Source organism: Taudactylus pleione, unplaced genomic scaffold (genome assembly GCF_031769625.1).
Source record: "Taudactylus pleione unplaced genomic scaffold, aTauple2 ptg000005l, whole genome shotgun sequence".
NCBI lineage: Eukaryota > Metazoa > Chordata > Amphibia > Anura > Myobatrachidae > Taudactylus > Taudactylus pleione.
The window spans coordinates 23,298,787-23,322,928 of NW_028284408.1; the positions used below are offsets into that span (position 1 = coordinate 23,298,787).

General features: G+C 43.5%; 1 protein-coding gene across 1 annotated transcript in view; it reads right to left on the minus strand.

Annotated features, from left to right (window-relative positions):
- Positions 1–24,142, minus strand: part of ADCY6 (adenylate cyclase 6) — a 208,836-nt gene that overhangs the window by 184,490 nt on the left and 204 nt on the right. The window lies entirely within an intron of this gene.

The window sequence follows — 24,142 nt, forward strand, 5'->3', positions numbered from 1 at the left end:
CACGCCGTTTCAGGGTCGTGCATAAATTATTCACTGCAAAGCCATACTCAGCTTGAGGTCTTATACCATGCGTGGCTGTTAGCAATTTCTGAGTAAGGTCAGGGCTTGTGCAAGTGTGCGTATGGTTTCGTTATTCGGATGTATTACGGATGTGCGTATGGTAGAGTGGGTGTCCTTGTGTAGTGTTGAGTTTGCATTGTGATCGCAGTGGATTAGCTTGCTATCGCAGTTGAACTGCATGCGTACGCAGTATTGTGATCCGTAGTGAATCAGGCCCAATGTACGGATGCACGCTTATCCCTCCATATATGGCACCCTTAATATCGCAAGCTTTCCTGCACCATTAAGCGATCAGAAAAACTTGCAATGTGCCTTGCTGGTACAGCACATCACAGCCATTGCGCAGAACTGAATAAGCCCCTAAGGGCTCTAGAAGTAATTCCCTAGTTCAGGGCTCGACAAATGCCGGGGGTCAGGTCGCCATGGCTATCAGATTTTGCTGCCTGGCTACTAGATTTTGCAGTGAGGGAGGAAGCAGATCCTCATCAGCTCCGGCGGAGATTCGTGCCTATAGTATTGCGTGTTCACATCATACACAGGAGTGCATGTGCCGAGTGTCGCCTGCGGTGACTGCTGTGCCTCTGTCCGTCCTGGCCTGCACTGACGACTCCTCTCTGATCCCTGCTGTCTATCCCAGTCTACTCTGAACCTCCTGTACGTGTCGGCTGTCTACTGTCTCCTATATCCAGCTGCATAGAGCTCTCTGGTAGTAGGGTCTATGTGTGGCCAGGGATTGAGGAGCGGCTTCAGAGGGATAGTGGTATGACCACGAGGGGAGGGGGGTTTTGTTGTACTGTCTGGCACCATTGTTTTATGTGAAATGTGGTCCGTTATTACTGGAGGGTGGGTGGTGGAGCAGGGGAGCTGTGCAGAGCAGTGAGGGGGCCTCCATTTTACTGTATCCATTCAACTGTGACCATTTTGTGGACTAGTATAGTGTGTATAACAGTTGCATAACACACAGAGCTGTGCTCCTCACTAACTCCTGTAGTTTTTTTAGGGTGACGGTGGTCTGGCTCCTGCACTTTCATCCTGGCACCTAGATTTGAGAAAAATTTGTCAAGCCCTGCCCTAGTTCTCTACAGTCGAGGAGATCATGAAGAACGCTATCACATTTCAGCAAAGGATAGTAGCCTCTGTGAGATGAGGGATGTTGTGTTTCGCTCCTCATCCCTACAGAGACAGTTTTGTACTGTCCATCCAAGGGCTGATTTTTATTTTTATTTTACTATGGGTAGAGGGACCTTACTCTTGTGGTCTTCCCTGTTCTGCTAGAACTAGAAACTAGTCCGGGTTGTCTAGCAATAGGCCTGGTTTAGAGATAGGGAAGAGTGACATTCTGCCCCTTGATTTATTGATTGGTTTATTCTCTTTCTATTTTGAAAATAAAACTTGAGCAAAATATGAAGCCATTTGTGAATTCTGAGCCACAATGCAGCCGAACCTTGGCAGACAGGAGTTACATAAGCCTTTTTCACATCTCCACCTCTCTCCAGCAGTGGGACTCAGAAGATGATGGTTCCTGTAGTTGTTCTTATAACAAATGTGAACTAATTAGCAATTGTAAAGGAAAGGAGGATGCTCCATGGGCAGGAGCCATACCCGACTTCTGTCTTAACTGACAAAACCCTTCATGAGTGCCTTAAAAAGAACATTCAGAATAGCGAGTTGTAATGGACTCACAAATGGTGCTTTAAATTGGGAGGTGTAAAATACTGGATGAAAACAGTAGCTAATATTGGAAGTCAGGAAGTTTTAAATATTTGCAGGATGCGTGTTCTACAGAACAATAAAAATATATATATATTTTGTTTTAAAAAAACCTTCAAATAGCTTTAATAGATAAGTGACAGAAAAGAGCTTTGCAAGGTAAATCATCAAGCACAGAAAATCCTGCCTTAAAAGTATGCAAAGAAAATGTGCTTTACTCTGTTTGCAGCATTATTTATAATACATGTGTTATAGGTCTTCTGTAATTCTGGGTCTCCTGCACTTCTGGGTGTACTGCCTGTTGCTCATTCACTTTTTCTGTGCGTTACACCTCCACCCCCTCATGTACAGGGCTCTGCCTGGGAACAAGCAAAGACTCAGTCATATTGCCACTGACATCACACCCTGTTGTTGCCATGGAGACAGCGGTCACAAGCCTTGTCCACTATGGGCACTAACACAACCTTTAGGAGATAAGGCCACAAACAAACAAGCGGGGAATGAATACAAGGGCTCTGGTGTAGTCAGGAGAGAGAGGAGGTGTGGTAAGAATCAGGTCTAATTTATTATAATAAGTGACTCTCATCCTAAAAGGAACATTTTGCAAATAAACCACATTAGCATGGCTTTTATCTTTGTACTTGCGATTCTTCATTATATCTATTTAAAAATTAGCTTCAAACTTCCTATGGTGAGACAAAAGAAAGAATTCCATAAAACATTTGCTCAAGTCATATTACCAGATTACTGATTGTAAACTGAAACTGGTCATTTCTATTCCTCTATATTGTGACAAAGTCCTTTAAAACAAATCTCCATAGCGGTCATAATGCAATATACCTTTAAGTAAATATTATTATAATTAAAATATTTATTTAAAACAAATAAAAAATTACAGCACACAACCGTGCATGATTTAATAGAGACCTTATGAATCATTTTATATAATTGTATTAAAAAAAAGTCACGTTGTTTTTATTTTTCACTGTGGGCCAGTGGTTCCAATCTCAAAATTTGAAGTTTGCTTCGCAGCCCAGTTTTTAAGGATATCCATATATGAGCACAGCAGGCTGAAGTAAAGCAATTAAGTCACATGTTATATATGCCAGGGGAGCATGAGGACTAGAGGTAGGAAACACTGCCCTTCCAAATTAAACCTATTTTCAGTTACTCCACCGCTCTCTAAACCTAACAGCGAATTAAACCCTCACCTCTCTTGCTCTTTAGCCCCCCACCCCACCCCCACACCAAATTACCAATACCTTGCTTTATAATGAATTGGTCTCTGCACGCAACTGTCACAGACATCAGTTGGATCCCTTATTCTCAATTTGAGCCTGAACAGATTAAAAAATCTAGAGATACAATCATGTACATGGCCGGTTTCCAAACCCCTTGGGGAAGGCGAGTTTACAATTGCTGTTAATGAAGGTAGTAGAAAGAAAAGTTCAAAACAAAAGTCTTCCTTTCGTATACTGGCAGCAATATATACACAGTCAGATGACAGTGTTGCAGTATAAATTAGTGAATTCAATATTTAATCAATTTACATACTAGCCACATTTATCTAATCCTTAATCCACTTGTTACCACATACAAACTTAAAACACACCGCATTCCCCCATCATAATTTATGCGAAACATGTATTAGTGCACACACTGACTTTGTGGGTCTGATCCTGTTCTATTCACCGGACTTAAGTTTTGCCAGAACTCAAAAGATGAACGTTTCCCGCCCAGGTATACAATCGGGAAGCCGGCTGCCGGAATCCCGACAGCCGGCTTCCCGACTGCCTTATCCCGGCATGGGATAAATGACCGGCGTCATTTCCCCGACGCCGGGCGCCGCGTGCGGACAGCCGCGCGGGGGGGGGGGTTTTGGAGGGTTAGGTTTAGGGCACCCGGGGGGACTTAGCATTAGGCACCCCCCCGGGGGACTTCGGTTTAGGCAGCAGGGAAGGGGGGGTTAGGGTTAGGTACTTGGGGGGGGGGGGAGCGTTAGGGTTAGGTTAGATTAGGTTAGTAAGTATGCGGCCGGCGGTATTTCATACCGATTCCCTAGCCCATTATATCTACATTTTAGACTCTACAGCTGACAAATGAGCCCTATATGATCACTTACTTCCTCTTTTGTATGTTGGGAGTTATACAATTATGGGCAATATACTGCTTGATGCACATTACTACAGAATATACAAACAAATACTGTAAGTCAGAATCTTAACAAGAGAGCTGCACACTTTAACAACTCTTAAGAGATGCTCATCTTTTTCTCTTTGAAATTTATAACAATTGGTACATAAATATATATCAGAGATATATATAAGAATGTTCAGCAAACAGCATCATCTGGTAAAAACAACCAAAATGTAAAACTGAGGCTTGGTATTCCATAACATTCTTAAAAAAAAAAACTACGAGTTTATACGGAAATAGAGAAATGTATTATATGTACATACTTCACTTTACAAACCGCTCCTAATTTACAAAATTCGCACTCGCAGTGTGCCCCAGATACGCTCAACCTTGCCCACAGCCTGGCACACAGATGGTGCCAGGCTGATCTGCAAAAGGTGATTGCCCATTAAGAAAAAAAAAAAAAACAGGGAACTTATTCAAAAGCAGGCAGATCACAAGTGTTTGTTCGTAATGAGAGATACACATAGTTTATTTTTGCTGAAGATGCTTATTTTGTAAGCAACTCAATTAGAGAGAAAATGAAAACGATATTGGAATCAGCTTACATAACATTAAATATAATAATAAAAAAAATACATGTAAGTACATTAGGAGCTTACAGCTGCTATTACAGCTTCTCAATTTTAGGATTAGGTGCTCAACTGTGAGCCGATTAAAATGAACACTGCACCAGGAATAAACATATTCCCACTGATTGGTAGACTAAATAATACTCATGTATTGCTATTGTACTACTGTTTGAACCAGATATCAGCAACAATGTTGGGAAAGTAGCCCAATATCAGTTTGTGACTCCAAAACAAATCGGATAATTGCCTGATCAAAATTATTAAGATGCTTATCAGGCAGGTTAGTAAATCCATGTAGAATAGAACTGCTATAAGACACTGGGCCTGATTCAGACCCGCTCGCAAGCGGGTCGATGGTCCCCCACTGCGCATGCGCACGCCGGAGCTGGCTCCGGAGTGCGCATGCACGAGACCCGGGCAGCGACGGGCGTTCCGTCACTACGGGTCTCACACCAAAAAGGGGCGGCTGTCGATTGTGATTGACAGCCCGCCCTTTTTTGGAGGTGGGGGGTGGCTGTGGTAACCCACAGCTTAGCGAGCGGCCAGCTCTGAATCAGGCCCACTGTGTGCAGTTCTCTTCCAACCACAGTGACAGGTCCTGGTAACAGTAAAAGTTGTGAGCAACAAGATCAATGTTTAACTTTCCTACACATGAACGTTGCCAACGTCCAGCTCTTGGAGCTGAAAAGCTGGATCACTTAACTGGAAAATGCTTCCACGCAGGCAGATATCATTTATGATCGGGCTCATTTTTGGGGCCACACGCTGCAATATCAGGCTACATCCCTGCCGACTTTGCAAAGTGTGTGTCCAACATAATAGCAGTCCCATTATACACAGAGTGGAGGACGACAGGACTCAACAAGCTTTCTACTGTGCTCTTGTATGTAACAACTGTCTGTAGACCCTTGCACTTTGTACAGCGCTGTGGAAAGCTTGTGGCGCCTAATAAAATATAATAATAATAATAATAATAATAATAATAATAATGGGGAAATTTCCTTTAGCTATATGTTCAGTACGAGGAACAAAGAAAAAAAAATGTTTCTATTTTTAAACACGTGATAGGCCCAACTTATCTCCCCTAAGGAATTTCTCTAACTTTGCTCACAATTATTTTTAACATTATAGAACAGATCACACAACCTGATGAGCACATGCATTCCTCACATGTTACAAGAGATTCCGAAGGTTCTTCTGCTGGGTGCTCACAACGTCTCTACCAGTCAATAAACAAACCAGACATTTAGCACTCTAAAAACAATAACAAAATAAGCAGCAGGAAGGTATTTATTGAGATTAATCATAACTATAGTTGCAGATGTGTTCCTACTTTTAAACACAGCCGGATATTTCCTTTAAGTGGAGAGCCACATGTTTCCTATAAATCCTGTAAATTTGGCAAAACAAAGAAAAAAAATAAAACAACTGCATTGCTCTGTGATACTTGGCTTTCCATTAGAATAAGGGCATATTTGATTTGTAGGGATTGCACCCACAATTAATCCTGCTTGTCACCCAGCAGAAGCGTGCACAGATTCCAAGCATGACCTCTGTCTCCGGTTAATATTTGTAGATATTCTTGACCTCTTTTCTCACCCTTACTTGACAACTGACGCCAGACAACATGGAAAATAACAATAACAGGAAAACCTATATTATCCTTGTGTATATGGTTCTATACACACACCTAATATGAACAGAGTGCCTGATTCAGAGGTACACTCAACTACTGTCGCAGCGGCTCTGCAAAAATATGATTTAGCTGATGTCTTGTGCACAGAAACGCTCAACTCCAGCATCTCACAACCGCCGCTTACATACAAAAGACGAAACATTAGGAAAATCATTTGCCCATCGAACCTCTGAGCAACCCTTTCCTGTCTCAGAAAGTTTGTCTCATTAAGGGCCTGTGCAGCTGCGTCCGAGTTCACAAAGGCTCACTAGGGTACGGCCAGTAAACTGTCCCCAAACGCCTACGTTTTTGTAGCCATCCCCCTGTTATCTCCCCCAAACGCTGACTAAGGGGACGATTCAATTGTTTTTTAAAGTCGCAGTTATTAATGACAGCCCAATGTTGCAATTCAATTGTTTGTAGGCGTCCATTAATTATTGTGCTTGTCGCGCCCAATTAGACCGTATGTATCTGCGTAAAACGGCTATACCCTTCTACGGTTTAGGTTAGGATGCCCAAACCACGGAGTTTTCACACATTTCTGCTCACCTCCTCTGGAGGGGGGCGAGATGAAATGTCGGCAACTGTTCGCGCCCAGACGGAGCAACAATTGAATTGCTCTGCCGGGCGCCTGGCACTGACAGACACCGGTGAAAAACATTTCAAACACACCCTAAACGTCACACAGTGCAAAAAAATCCTTGGTGCGACCCATAGGCGGAGGAGGGAGCCCGCATGCCTTCCCTGTCCGGAGCCGCCTACTTTCTCCCCAGCGGCCGGCAGCAGTAAACTCTGAGATCTTATCTGTGCCCAGAGTCTACTCCGCATGCACAGGTTTTGCCGCGGCAAATTTACCTACTGCGCAAGCGCAAAATGCTGGGAAAATGGCCGCGGCATCCACCACTGAAACAGGCTCAGAGTCACAACCACATCAGCTGTAATTCTCCTGTGTCAGGGATTAAAGCAGGGATGGGGAACCTCAGGCCCGGGGGCCATATAAGGCCCGCGGAATAATTTGGCCTGGCCCTCTGTGCTTTTTTCTGCTAGCCTCATCTGGCTAGCAGGGTGCCTAGAATGGCATCCGGCAGCCTGAATCTATGCAGCATTGCCACCAGGAGCGTCCTTAGGATGCTTCGGACGGTCACACTGCTGCCCTTACAGCTCCCCAGAGCATCCTCAGGATGCTCCGGGCATTGCTGTAATCACCGGTGATTGTGGCCCCGTCCCTGTGTGACGTCACATGGGGGGGGCGTGGCCTGCACTGAGCCTGCAAATAATGTTATATATATATATCAAAATGGCCCACGACAGAAAAAAGGTTCCCCACCCCTGGATTAAAGGAAAGAAATGTACGGTTTACAGTAATACAGAAAATAGTAGGTAAAAGTAGGTAAAACAGCATAAAACAAAGAGCAAATTACATGTTTCAAGTGACCGATTCATTATTAGACACGCAGTGTTACCCACAGATGTGATACATCAGTGCACGTGCAGGAAGTTGTCTATACACAATACTATAGACATCCAAAAACGGAAGGATGCGCTGTCAAGGGACTCTCTTCAAATGAAGTATGTGAGAAAAGCACAGTTGCCAACTTTCCCTAATTCAGAAGCACAGTCTGAGGTTTTATATTCAATTATCTGTAACAAGATAGCGGCCATGGAAAAGCTGGATAAAACAATTCCTCCAGCTAAGAGAAATCTAAAATACAAATCACAAAATATAGAAGGGGTATTAATGAGAACGATTGCACAGATGACAGTAGATGTTCCCATTACAGGCTAGAAAAGTAAAGACAATATCTGATTGGTTGCTATGAGCAACACCAGGTTTTCATCACATTAACCTCTAAGCACAGTTTTCAGACACATTATCACAGTGTATGCTGCAGTTTCCTAAATGAGGCACATTTTGAAGCAAGCTAGCATATTAAGGGAAATTAAAACCATCTGGATACGAAGGGAACGTGATATGCCTTGGTAGCATCTCACAGCAATGTGTACGGAAAATTATTTATAGCAGCAAATGATATTCTCAGCAACATAATTCCCATATTTTAAAAGAATTCAAGTATTGGAAAAAAATTATTTAAAGCAACTGCGGATGTTTGTACAGAGAGGGCAAAAACTTATCACAGCAGGACATTGCAGATCACAAGACACTGAACACCAGGCCATGTCTGGACAAATGCCTGGACATCTCGTCTCTATGCACACAACGGAACAAAGTGTATTGTGGAGATTAGTTCCTAACAAGCGCCAGCGCACAAGTCACCCATGAATTCTAGTCCGTGGGGCATAACTCTGATCTGAAAGAGGACATTTCCAACTATAACGCAGTACTAGCGAGGATAAATTGTCATTATTTTAGATGTGTGTACAACATCATTAAAAAAAAAGGGTTTTTGCCGACATTTTTTTGTTTAACAAAGTAATAAGAGTAAAATCTACAATATCAAAAACTCAAACAATTCAATTCTCCACGATGTGCCACAGAACGTCTCTGTAACTCTCCATGAAGGCACTAATGTATCTTCACTCCCACCCCATATAGGTGCGCAGGAAGATGAGCCGTAATTGGGAATATTTATTCATGTATGCAGCCAGTCCCTGATCATAAGGAATCCTTATCCCTGCAATTCATGGCAATAAAGAAACCTTATTCACTGGAATGTATTATTACTGAGACACCAGGACATGGGTTCGGACAGGATCCAGTCATGGCGATCAGTAGAAGTAAAGTGATCACATCCGCAATCTATTTTGGCCAGCTACAGATACGCCACCGTCGGTCGGCACATGTGCAAGCAGGCACAAGATCCATCGGCAGAGAACTCTGTGGAGGGTAGCCCATAGGCTACAATGGCCTGACACCATCTAAAGAGACCTGTAAGGACTGCGGCTGCTGTCAGAAATGGAGGGACCGCGGCAGATATGGAGAAAGAATCCTAAATGTAACATTGATTTATAAATCCCCTTTCTTCTAGAAATATACCACTCATAATAGCAGGAATAAAACTTAATTCACAGCATCCATGGGCAGATAACTAAAGAGCAACTTCCCTTTGTATAATGTTTATCATACAATGTGCATGATCACCAATTAGCGATCTCCTGTATATGCTGTACATGACACTATCATTTCAATGCTTTCAACACATCACAGCCTTTGATAGAGTGCACTAATCTCAATGAGAGATCATTTTGCACATACCAGTTTAACCAGCCTTGTACTGTATTTATCTCCATTCAAGTCTACAGACAATAAAATTGGCAATTATGACAGGGGGTGCCAAGCTGAGTTGCCTGGGTGTTTGTTTCCACTCTAGCAGGGAGGGGGTCTAAATTGTTCCAGGGACTGTTGGAACATTTGGGAGGCTGTCACATTGCCCAATATTTTTTTTACATAGTAGCAAAGCTTATTCCATTCCTTTCAACAGCTCACTCATCTCAATTACGTTTCTAGGGATGTAGTTGGCATCCTGGCATGTGGGATGCCGACAGTCTAAATACCGGCGCCGAAAACCCGACAGGTCGGGATCCCGGCACCAGTAATCCTGACCGTCGGCATCCCGAAGGTAAGTATCGGGGTGTTAGGGGGAGGTGTTAGGTAGCGGGGTTAGGCATTAAGGGGAGGGCTAGGGTTAGGCACCGGGGAGGGGGGAGAGGTTAGGTTTAGGCACTAGGGAGGGTGGGGGGTTAGGTATAGGCACCGGGGAGGGAGGGTTAGGGTAGGGGTAGGGAAAAAACTTACTATGCAATCCTATGGGTGTCGGGATTCTGGCTGTCGGGATTTCGCTGTCGGTATTCTGCACAGCGGCATCCCGACAGCTGGAATTTCATACCCAATCGAAGTTTGTATATGCTGGGAAACCCATGGAAATAAATTGAAAAGTTTTAAGCCACTTGTATTCTGGATGCAATTGCAAACACATGCAAGCCAAGTCCATATCAACCCACAAGAAGTATCCCACATGTAAACTGTACATTGAACGTATGAAGTTTATACATTGAGGTTTGTAGTTGCATTCTTTGAGGGGAATTCATTTGTTTTCTTGTGGCTGCAGTTTCAGTGTAAAGTGACGGCAATATCCAATTGTTTGTGCCTCTGGGCTCGAGTGCCATGGGCGCCCATTACTTACCGCACATCCACCGGGATTAGCAGTCCAAACTGGCTAAACACGTGCAAACTATTAGATGCGATACCCAAATGGCCTTACTAAAGCCCAACTTTGGCGGAGCAGAAATAATGGGTGCGGCACAACAATTGAATAGGTCCGAATTACCTTAGACGGGAGCTGCAGCAGCGCAAAACAATTTCATTCCTCCCTTTTGACATAAAAAATCCACTACTCTAGTTGGCAACCAACCTAAGGCCCATGCTCTCTATCATTCATATATATATATATATATATATGAATGACATTCCTCACTTAACGACCGCGTTCCGTTCCTAAGACTAGGTCGTTCAACGAATTGGTCAGTAAACGAGGAGCCATATGTACTGGTCAGAGTGCTGGTTCGTAAGTCCGGACGGTTGTTAAGTGAGAAATGTCTGTCTGTCTATCTGTCTGTCTGTATATGTATGTGTATATGTATGTATATATATATATATATATATATATATATATATATATATATCACACACATATATACATACATACACTTTAGCATTTAAACAGTACTAAAAGGGCACGATTCTATTCTATGCGATGTGAATAGCGCCGAGAGATAGCTCCCGGAGCTATTCAATTGTGCGCGGTGTTTAGTCGGAGAATGCCCGTTCTCGCGACTAAACACCCTGTTTAGACGGGAGCTGCAGCAGCGCAAGACAATTTAATTCCTCCCTTTTGACATAAAAAATCCACTACTCAAGTTGGCAACCAACCTAAGGCCCATGCTCTATATATATATATATATATATATATATATATATATATATATATACTCCCGGCGCTATTCACATCGCATAGAATAGAATCGTGCCCAAAATGTGTTATTGGGAATGAAATCATTGGTTCTAATTAGCAATAACAACGGAATGGGTATGTAATGCCGGCTGTCAGAACACCGACAGCTTCATCTCAATGGTTGGTATCCTGACAGGCGGGGGCCTATCTATAATGGTTGCAGGGTGTGCAGTGCACACGGGCCCCCGGATCCATGTTATCTAAAACTTACCTCTCCGAGGTCACGCATCGGGTCTCTATGCACTGCTCAAAACGCGGGAAAATGGCTGCTGGGGCCATTATCCGACGTTTTGCGCATGCGCTGTGAGGAAGTAGTTGGGAAAACGTCAGCCATGTCATTGCCCTTCGATCTGCGCATGTGCAGTAAACTCTGGGCACACTCTAGTTCCCAGAGTCTACTGATTCTGTGGTGTCCGGCCAGCCAGAGTGAAAGGAGGGGGCCCGTGACGGGGGATGCACACAGGTCCCCTCCTCTCTAAAGACGGACGCCCCTGCCGACAGGTGTCAGGTAAGTATACTTACCCTCCCCCCATCCCTAAACCTCCCTTCTTGTAGCCTAACCCTAACCCTCCCCACCCCACCCCGTTAGTGCCTAAACCTAACCCTCCCCCCTAAGTGCCTAACCCTACCCCCTCCAGTGGTGCCTAACCCTAACCACCCTCCAACCTATAACCTAACCCCGATACGCTCCCTAAACCTAACCCTCCCCCCCTCCCCCGTGGCTAAGGGCGCCTCGGACTTACCTCATTCGGTCCGACGTCCTTCGGCGTCAGGATTAAGATAGGCGTCGGTATTTCGACGCCTATCTTAAGTCCCTTGTCGGGATTTCAGTGTAGGTACTGAGACCGGTGGCATTGCGGCCACCGGTCTCATAACTACATCCCTACTCATACATATCAGTATTACCACCAAATCAAGTCCATTACAAATTAGGGAGGCGGTAGTGAACGAGTTTGAAAAGCAATAATACACCAGTATGTAGCAAGAAATCACTAATAATCACCATATGGTGGTGCCCAGGCAGGTGTTCTGTATTCACTTGTAGAAAAATACTAAACATTTATTTTCTATTGCCTCAACCAGGAGAGATGAAAATTAGACAGTCATCGTTTTCCCACACTGTTTCAGGAATTTTCTACATCTATTTATTTTATTTTTTTTGTACAATTCAATCCAAATGAAAAAAAAGTCATATAACATCACTGCAAAACAGTAAAAAAAATAAAATAATCTGTCTGAATACAAACAAGTTGGACAGACAGTAGTGACCATTGTAGAAGTAATAGCAAATACAACTGAGGAGGCAATAGTGAACATAGCATATATAAAAACGCTGTGGTAACCATAGTATAAAATAGGCTGGCAAAAAACTAGTGACCACAGTAGATAAATTGATAAAGCAGTAGTGAACATAGCCGTGTAATATGTTAGGAAAGCAGTAGATAAATTGAGGAAACAGTAGAAAACATGGCAATAGGTTGGGGAAGCAATAGGCAAGTTGAGGAAGCAGTAGTGAACATGGTAAGTAAAAAGTTTGGGAAGCAGTAGGTGGGTTAAGGAAGCAGTAGATAACAGCATGCAACAGGTTGGGGAAGCAGGTGGTGAGCTGAAGAAACAGTAGTGAGCACAGCATTTAAAGTTTGAGGAAGCAATAGTGAATACAACATGTACTAGTTTGAGGAAGCAATAGTGAACAAGGCATATCATAGGTTGAGGAAGCACTAGTGAACATGGCCTGTAATAGGTTTAGAAAGCAGTAGTGAACATACAATAGCGTGAAATAGGTTGAGGGAGTAGTAGGTAAGTTGAGGAAGCAGTAGTGAACATAGCATGTAATAGGTTGGGGAAGCAGTAGTTAAATTAAATAAACAAACAATGAACTTAGCAAGTAATAGGTTGGGGAAGTTGTAGTGATCTCTGTTACTGTAATAACAATCAGTGCTTTGGGAAGAAGTTGTGGAAACACAGAATGTAACAAATTGAGGAAGTAATAATTATATTATTATATAACAATGGCAACAAGGATGACAATGTAAGTTGAACTTGAAGGTAAAGCTAAACAGCTGCCTATTCATGAGCATTATCACCTACCTACATTACAATGAGCGATACTCAATATAGCACAACTGCACCTGGCAATGTGGGTCAACTTGCAGTTTTATTGGGATGTAGTTTATATCCCAGCTGTCGGGTAGCCGGTGCTTAGAATGCCGGAATCCTGACACCAGTCAGAATCTCAGCGCCAGCATCCCGACGGTAAGTATTGGGGTTAGTGGGATGGTTAGGTTTAGCATAATTACAGACAAGTGTCGGTATCCTAACCCTGTTGGGATGCCGCCATCGAGATTCTGACCGCCGGGATCCAAATCACTGGCATACCGTACCTAACTAATTTTATTTACACTGATAAAATGCACATCATTTTCTTACAAAGACTAGAGTAGGGAAAACATGATATGCAGGGGGAGGGGGGGTTAAGTTATTTTGAAAGAGAAGCAACAAAATACATAGTATTTATTATATTATTATTATTATAAACTTATATTTATAAGGCGCCACAAAGTGTATGCAGCGCAGTACAGGGTAAACATTGAAGACATTTCATAGTAGCAGAGTATACACAACCCTGCTATACAATACACAACAGAATTCCATAACATACGTGCCACAGTACTGTCATACCACAGACTGGGTAGGAAAGATAACGGGGTAAGGGTAGTGTAAGTCTCTGAAGCTAGCAGGAGAAACGGGTGGGAATCAATTTATACCTCAATAACTCATTCATGCAGCCCAAACAGTGGCGTAACCTATGCTTGGCAAATGTAACTACGAGAACCTATCTCAGAAGGCTCGGCTTTCAAGTGGCAGGTATCATATGCCAGTCCTCATTGAAGTATCGTTTGCCCCACATCAGTGAACAGAAATGAGAGAAGTGAAAGCATGGCATTTGTTGATAAAAAGAGCCAATTGAAACAGGTATCATTACATAAACTCTGCTAGCTAATACATCTATATAGGTGGCATTTGTAAATATTTCACAATTCATGTGAAAAAAAAAAAAAGCAGAAAAGGTGCACTTGTCCTTTGATGAAAACCTAAACTATCCAGCATAAGAAAGCATGTCACCTAATTTAAATACAATAATCAGCTACAAAGTTATTTGATTAGGGTTTCTGGAAGCATGCAGATTAAAATCAGGATTTTCTGTAGCAACATGCATTCATTACAGTACAAAATTAAGACTTACTCCAGCAGTTAAATAAAATGAACCTGGTATCTGCCATTTTTAACTTTATTAACGTAATAAAATACAATGTGTAATAACATTTAATTTGTAACCCTGGAAGCAAATTATCAACAGCATGACAACAAAGGCTATGTAATATACAATGTATCTTCGGTTATGAGCTAGTTAGGAAATCTGAATAATCAATCATACAGCCATTTAAATGTTTTCCACAGTGTGGTATAAATCATACAGCAATTCTATGATTAAGAATAGCAGCTGTCAATCAAACTCTGCAGTAAAGCTGCATACACACACAACGATTTTGTTGCCAACGATTTTATGAACGATTTTCTGTCAGATTATCTGTCAGATTTTTTAAAGTGTAATGAACAAGTTTTATGAACTACAAACGATTTTTGCATATTCCCTTAATGAAAATCGTTGAGTTGACAAGTCTGACTGAACTATAAACTACAAACGTGAACGAGCATGAACGATTATCGTTCATCGTTTGACTCAGAAAGTGAACAATTTTTCAAACGATTATCGTTAAACGATATGATTTAACGATAATCGCTCAAAAAATTGTGTGTATGCAGCTTAAGACTGGTCACCCTAGTTTGCGCAGTCAGCTACCCTATGCTGGGTACACACTGACAGATACATTGACCGATCAATTGATCGGCCAATGTATCTGCTGCCCGTCGGGCAGTGTGTACCCGCGATATGTCGGTGAATGACGCCGTTCACAGACATATCGCAGTGGCTGCGCTGCACAGCAGATGGACAGATATGTCTGCAGACCGCCCGTAAACACACAGCGACAGCCAAAAGGAGGGGGCGGGACATGCCCCCCACCTGCCAGGTCTAGTTCCCCGGCCGCCGAGACCAGAGGGCACAAGCAGATGATGCCCGTTCAGTGTGTGTGAATGACCATCATCTGCAGATCACTCGATCTGCAGATATCGGTCAGGTGTGTACCCACCTTAAGCAATGTAGGTTTACACCCCTTTCAGGCTTAAGCCCTGGGAAATGCGCAGGCCTATCAACCTGAGAATTTTTCGTGGCTCAGTCTGACCCCGGTATAGAGCAGGGTTGTGGACTCAGGACTTCGACCCGGGTCGTTTCTATTCACATATAGCAAATGCCAGTGTCAATGCGCGTCCACGTAAAAAAAAAAACGGGTTTCTGCTGTATGTGTGAAAGAGGTATAAGTAAAACAAGCAGTTATTCTCCTAGCTCCATCTCTTACACACAATAGAGGCAGCCATTTTGTGGGTTGGTCAAAAAGATTGTGGCTCATGCTTCAGCAAAAGTTAGATTTACCTAGAAAACTTTTCCTTAGTAACAATTATTTTAGAAACTTGTATGAGAATTCCCTACCACATACACACACATACCTACTAGGGTCATATTTTTGTCAGGAGCCATTAACCTATCAGTATATTTTTGGAGTGTGGGAGGAAAGCAGAGTACCCGGATGAAACCCACCCAAGCACAGGGAGAATATACAAACTCCACATAGTTAGGGCCATGGTGGGAATCAAAATAACGATCACAGCGCAGTAATGCTAACCATTACACCATCCATGCTGCATGTAAATGCACTAACAAGGAAATAGTTGCTGTTATGTGCTAATTGCACTGCAACAATATAAGAATGATCATATTAGATAGATACTATAGGCCACTACACACACACACACATTATATATATATTATATATAGCTCTGTATTAAAAAGGACCATGGTGTTGAATAATTAATCATATAACTGATTACCTAAACTAGGAATGTCCAACAGGTATCCACTGGGAATTTACCACCCAGCTTCCTGTAAAGTTCTATTGTACTTATAAAAACGGACCATACTATCCACTGAAAGCAGGACACTCACGAATTACATTTCTGTGGCTGATTAAAACCAGGTGTAATGCAGGCTTGAAGTCAGCCAGTCACATAACCAGCATAAGCTCCTCTTCAGAGCATAGGGATGACATTAATTTAATCTAGCTGTATCTCAAAAGTTTGTGGCATCAGATGAGTGTGCTAGAAGCACCAGAACGACATCCCAGGCAGGAAAGAGTAACTGCATGGGTTGTGACAGGGGCAAGGTGCTACAATGAACGATAGATAGATAGATTAGATAGGACAATAACAATATCACAAATTATCCACAATCAAAAATATATAACAGTATAGAAGAAAGTAGAAAGGAAGGAAGGGAAGAAATAAGGCACACAGGAATGGCACAGGCCTCGCAACATGGAAGAATTTGAAGGCGCTAACGTAAATCATTTCAGACTGCAAAAGCAAGCGACGGTTATGATATCCCAAACTGTGCAAAAGAAAAAACAACAAGTTGTCTTAAGTAATTCAATGGAAATATCCAAATCCACAGTCTTGATCTATATTTGTCCTTGCCGATGTTTCGGGTGTGGTGAGAGCAGTGTAGTAAAAAGCATATGGATGAAGCCTTGTATAGCCGTCCTTTTATCCAGCAAGTGGGAAGGAGGGAGGTACACGAGAACGTTGGTAGCTTCATAAGGACGCAACTCTGAGAAAACTTATGTAAGCAGTAGAAGTGTTTAAAAGAAGTAAATTTTAGTAACAAGATATACAAGCATGCATTTTTGGGATATGCAAAATATTTAAATCTCACAAAAGGTTCTTCTAGTGAATAATGAACACTTACATACTACTATACACCAGGGGTTCCCAATTTGTTTCATTCTGAGCTCCCTTACCCCCTCATGGGCCATGAAGCAGTCGGCAGCACGGCATTGCTAGGGACATCCTCAGATCTTTCTGCATGTACAAAAGATCTCAGGATGCAGCGGACTACCCGCAGGAGCGCGCCGCATTGTGCGTACACACTGGACGATATGAACGATTTGTCGTTCCAATGCGTCGGAATTGGCCAAATCGTTCAAGATATAGTCTAATGTGTAAGGGGCCTTAAGTATGCCCGTTTCCAGATGGATTCTTTGCACCTAGTACAGGGCTGGTGTAACTGGACGATGATGATGATGGGTATGAAACCAAGCTTCTATTTAGGGATATGTCTAGTCGTAGAGAAGCGTACAACTCTGCATATGGGCGATTATACGTATGTCATTCCATGTATGAAATGAGTGAGCAATTACTACCGATTTCTGTCCATCTCAGCACGAGCCCCAGTATATACACATACAAACACTCAGTAATAGTTACTAAGCAGTCTCTTTTTCAGTAGAATATAGCCTGGACACAGAGAGGGAACTAAAGCATACCGAAGACAAAATATATTAAGACAGAAATCACTGATGCCGCTCCCAAATAATTTTACACACTGAACATTCTCTTGCCAACAAACAGCCTGTACCCGCCCCAGTGAACGTCTCACCCGATACTGGTCAGAAAACTGTAGCTGACAACAACATACACAAATCAATACATTTTACCGACTATACAAAAAGTTGGATTAAACTACCATTAGTTTTTGCGAAAGTGTCTCTGAAGATTTAATAATTTTATTATCCATATAAAATAAAAGTGCTGGTTATTATAAACTAACAATATTTTGTTTCTCTTATATAATTTAGCAATTAATACACAGAAATCCCCACTAGAGTTAAAGATACAAGATGATATTCCCAAGGTACACAGTGGATGCTTGTGACAGTACAAGTATTCCCTTTGGAACTGATAGCTCCCAGGATTACAGTTACATGAAAAGACTTTGAGGCACTCTCATATCAGTAACGTTCTACATATGCAAAATATTAATGGCAAAGGCACAATGACAAGCCTCACCACAGATGATCTGTACCATTGTACACTGATGCAAACAAATAGGATGCCACATTCTGTACTGCAGTGTTTCCCAACTCCAGTCTTCAGTGACCCCTAACAGTGCATGTTTTCCAGGTCTCCTCAGTATCACCATTGAAATATTTAGAACCACCTGTGGGTCTTTTAAAATGTGTCAGTGAGTAATGAATACACCTGTGCGCCAACTAGGAGATCTGGAAGACAATTCACTGTTAATCTGGATACACATTAGACGATCATGGAATGTGGCTGAGGGGTCAACTGATGTAACGATACGTTTGTCGTCCATACACACAGATCAATATAGCAAATGACCGCACGATATATCGTTCAGTGGCCGCATCCAGGAGCTTGCCGTCGGCCTCTGGATCGTCACATCTGCTGTGCAGAACAGCAGATGTGACGATTTCGCTGTTGACCTGCGGAAACGCGCAATTGCAGGTACACCAACCATGTGCCCGACATATCGTTTCAATCAGCGTCAATGTGATATATCAGACGATATATCGTCTAATGTGTATCCAGCTTTAGGGGTCCCTTAGGACTGGAGTTGGGAAACACTGCTGTAGTACAAGTACAGGTTTTAAAGTCTAACACTGTGGGTGTTCAACTATGGGATCTCTAATACAGTATCCCAAACTTCAGAAAGTTCTGAAACCGAGAAAGAAAACTGTAAAAGAAATACTGCTGAACAATGACAAAGGCTTATGTACCAAAAAGTCACACATGTGCTGCAATTTTGTTCATTGTACATTGCAGCAGAGGATCATTTTTTACATGATTATCCTTCCTATGTACTAAAGACTCCTGAGGCTCTGACGCTGCACATGCCCACAGTGTCAGATTCGGGAGCCGGCCAGAGGCTGCGGGATAAGGATCATAATATCCCACTCCTGTAAGTATGCCTCCATAGGCATAAAGCAGTTTACGCCATCTGATAATGGTATAAACCAAAGGGACCAAACTCTGAAAAGCTTTGCTTTTTTGAGTTTGGTACATGGGGGTCAGACTGCAGTCACCATTGACATTAATTGGGACTCTAGTCTGCAGCAGTAGTTAGCCTGTTGCAGAGGATTTCTGAGAAACTGCAGTTTCTGCATAAGTTTATGAAAAAGCAGCTTGATAAATAGGCCCCATAATCACTGACTTTCTTCCTAAAATTTCATTGAAGAACTGTCTAAACTATTTTTGAGGAAGGGAAACACAAATGATTTTTCAGGTTTTAATTATTATTCTCAAAATTTCAGAAAAAAAAAAAAGTTTAAAACCAAAGTCCTAATGGAGGGTATACACTACCCGACAGTGAAAAGACTGAACGATAACGATATCGTTAACTACACTGCAGGGTGCCCACACTGAACGATATGTCGTTCAGTGCAGGTACAATCAATCATCTGCATACATGCTGAACCTGACGATATCGTCAGGTTGACCAGCATGTTTCAACGATGATAGATGTGTAAAAGACCAAATTTTCAAACGATGTTCAAACGATTATCGAACGATTATCGAACGATTTTATCGTTGTTGTTCAATCGTTCAACTTTATCGTGTAGTGGATACCCCCCTTAAGCATTTAATATACCACCTGTATATGCAGAATGTGAACAATAGATTATATTAGCAGTTCTATTACCCTTCTGACTGTCAACCACTGATGCCCAGACCTCTGCAGGTCAAATTAAAAACATACATAGAGCCATATAGCGCCAGTGCAATTGACAGCCAGTCAAATAACAGCTCACGCTGCATGTTATATTTTCGGTTTATATAAAAGCAACATATTATGCAGCGCGTATAGCCTAATTTGCCTATCCCAGGACACACACACAAAAGCTCAGCATTTTCAGCAGAGTTTGCAGCAGCAAATTAGTAGGGAATGGGCAGCATTTACTACAGGTCACAGGAGGGCCTGGTGTTTGTATATAGAGCTCCTGGATCTATCCTTCATCAGTTTGTGCAATTATTGCATGGACTATTCCAAGTTTTAACAGCAATGCTTGTTAAATGAAATTGAATAGTTGAGCGGTTTGGCTCAGCATTTAGTAATATGCTTATTGAAAATGGCAAATATCACAAATTAGTGTCTTTTCTTTCTACTAGCTGTACTATGGTTGATGGTCCATTCTTTTGAGCATGAAATATACAATTCCTTGGTTAGGTAGTTTCACTGCTGTTCACATGTGCGGCACAACAACAAAGTGGCTAAATAGAAGGGGCCCATTAAGCAAATTTCTGGGAATGGTGTTTAAAGTGAAGTGTGAACTTGATGAATCGTTTGTATGTATAAATGTCATAATCTGACCTTTTAGTGGTAAATACATAGCCTGCAGATCAACAGCTTCCATATCCAAGCTTAATGAATGCATAGAACACACATCAGGACCTAGTGAAAGTACTAAACACAGGCTGTAGCATCACCAAGGACAATATATGCACATGCAGAAAGGCCAATCAGAGGAGATCATGCTAGAACAAACTGCAACAAGCATAGGGGAAGGCCCATCATCCACTGTATATCTCAGCATACACACACCATCAGCTGCTGCTGCATCATATTGCAAAACACACATGTCAATAGACATACATGCATAAACCCCACACAGAGACCTCTTCCAGGATCTCAAAATAAACAAGAAGGCCCAACAAAATGAATGCACACCTGGCAAGCCCCATCACAGAAAAGCACCCGCAGCCTCACACCTCAGTGTGCCTCATTCCTAGCAGAAAGAATGCAATATGCAGATAAGACCCCATTCTAACCCACAGTGACACACAGGAAGTCCAGGCACAGCAGATCACACCTCTGTCCTATGTGCATATATAGGAAGTCCGGAGAGGCCAGAGCTCCATGTACACACAGGGACCAGAGCAGACCCTAGCCTCCAGGGGCCAGGCTGCTCTGTGATTACCGGTAGATCTCCAATCGCTGCTTGCCTTCAGCACATTCCCGCACAGCTTGGCCCTTCTGCAATGCTGATCTCCCAGCACCCAGTCAGCAGCACTCCCTGCTCCCTCACATGAACAACCTCCGCAATCCTCTCCCCCAGACCTACCTCACACCCCCGCAATCCGCCCCCACCATCCCAGGGAGCAAGGCAGCAGAGAGCAGCCCCCCCTCATCCCTCTGTCCCGGAGGAAGGTCCGCACAGCACAGCCAGGCTGCTCCAGACACACAGAGGAGAAGGAGGGAGGGAGGGGAAGAGAGAGATAGGAGGAGGAGGAGAGAAAGGGAGAGGGTGGGAGAGAGAGAAGTGTGCAGGGAGATAAAAGAGGGACAGATATCGGGCACAAGTGGGCAAAGGGTAGAGAAGGCAAATAAGAAGGAAAATAATGAGGGACTAAAAGTACAGTAAGTGGTGATAGACTAATGACTGGGCAGAGATTGCTGCAGGCTGGGGTTCAGTTAAGGGGTACTGACTGGGCATGAATGAGAGACGGCTGCAGGCTGGGGCCATCTCTGGATATGAATAAGAGATGGCTTCGAACTCTGGGTACAGTAAGGGGTAATGACTGGGCATAAATGAGAGAGATGGCTACAGGCTCGGGGTTACAGTAAGGCATCATGACTGGGCTTGAGTGAGAGATGGCAGCAGGCTGGGGCTACAGTAATGGGTGTCAGACTAATGACTGGGCATGAATGATAACTAGGCTTTTTGGTACCCTGTGCCAGAGAGAACATTGGCGCCCGCCAACACCCATTTTTAAATAGGAACATAAGACTGGGCACCTGAATAAGGGCCATGGCAGATATAGGGGAGGCTAGGAGATGCTGGGGATAAAAGAAGAGGAAGCTACAAGTGAGAATGATAATAAACAGGAAAAATTGACAGGCCCAAACAGCACTCCCAGGCCTGCGGTGCCCTTTGCCATGGCACTGGTCACACCACCCTAGCTACGGCCCTGTGAATGAGAGATGGCTGCAGACTGGGGATACAGTAAGGGGTATCAGACTAATGACTGAGCATGAATGAGAGATGGATGCAGACTGGGGATCCCCCATTTAGTAACGAGTTTTATCACCAAATGAGTGATAAATGTCACTGTGGGGTCTATTTACTAAGCAGTGTTAGGAGACAGAGTGAAAAGTGATAAGGTGCCAGCCAATCAGCTCCTGTCATTTTTCAAGCACAGCCTGTGAGATGACAGTTGGGAGCTGATTGGCTGGCACCTTATTACTATCTTATCACTTTTCACTGTCTCCTAACACTGCTTAATAAATAGACCCCTGTGTATGATAAATGGTGCGCCAGCCAATCAGCTCCCAACTGTCATTTTTCTAACAGTTGACAGTTGGGAGCTGATTGGCTGAAGCACCATTTATCATGCACAGTGACATTTATCACTCGTTTTGGTGATAAAACTCGTTACTAAATGAAGCCCACAGTAAGGGGTGATAGACTAACGACTGGGCATGAATGAGAGATGGCTTCAGGATGGGGGTACAGTAAATGTTGATCCTATTTCCCCTTCAGCTTTAGGACTTGGGCGTGACATCAGTGAGGACGGAAGTATAATTCCATGCCCTGACAGCGCTGTTATTGTGTCTCCACTATAGTATCTGGCCACAAATAGTAGAAATTTGTACCCTCGAGTGCTCACTTCACTCACATTTCGGGCATTGTGGATCGCTTTGCTCGCCACAGGTTACTATTCCAACTCTATGTCCACGTGGATAGTATCTGATGACGTTAGAGTCCGTTCGTTGAAGGGCATCTATTCGCAACCGTACAGTAAAAGGTAATGACTGGATATGAATCAGATATGGCTGAAGGCTGGGGATACAGTAAGGTGTAATGACTGGCCATGAATGAGAGGGCTGCAGGCTGGGGGTACAGTAAGGGTTAGGTCTAGACAATACAGGGCTGATGGCCCTGTGACGTCACACCCATGTGACTCGGCCTGAAAGGGGGAGGGGTGGGGATGGTAACGGGGGACCAAAAGTGTCCCCTCGCGGGATCACTACGCTCGGCCCGCTTCGGGCAAGGTGGCTCGCTGCGCTCGCCACAAATATATATTCCCCCTCTATGCCCTAGTGGATGGTGAAGTAGGAGCGGTCCAGCCTCCTGCAGCGGTCACGTGGTGTCTACGTCACAGAGGTCCTTTCTCCAACTTGGAAATAGCAGCAACCGTTCAGTAAGGGGTATCAGACTAATGACTGGCCATGAATGAGAGGGCTGCAGGCTGGGGGTACAGTAAGGGGTATCAGACTAATGACTGGCCATGAATGAGAGGGCTGCAGGCTGGGGGTGCAGTAAGGGGTATCAGACTAATGACTGGCCATGAATGAGAGGGCTGCAGGCTGGGGGTACAGTAAGGGGTATCAGACTAATGACTGGCCATGAATGAGAGGGCTGCAGGCTGGGGGTACAGTAAGGGGTATCAGACTAATGACTGGCCATGAATGAGAGGGCTGCAGGCTGGGGGTGCAGTAAGGGGTATCAGACTAATGACTGGCCATGAATGAGAGGGCTGCAGGCTGGGGGTACAGTAAGGGGTATCAGACTAATGACTGGCCATGAATGAGAGGGCTGCAGGCTGGGGGTACAGTAAAGGGAGACGACTGGGTATGAATGAGATATAACTGCAGGCAGGGGATTCAGTGGTGATAGACTAATGACTGGGCATGAATGAGAGATGGCTTCAGGATGGAGGTACAGTAAAGGGTAATGACTGACCATGAATAAAAGATGGTGAAGGCTGGGCGTACAGTAAGGTGTAAAGACGGAGATGAATGAGATATGGCTGCAGGCTGGGCTGGCATTAGTGAATTTAATAATGCAGGTAGCACCATTACTTAGTACGTGAAGAAGACGAGTAAATAAGTAAGCAGTAGAGTTTATACCCAGTCTCTCAGACTGTTTCAGGCAACTAATGCGAGAGAGCTCCGGGAAGAAGAGAAGGGCTGTACAGACAGA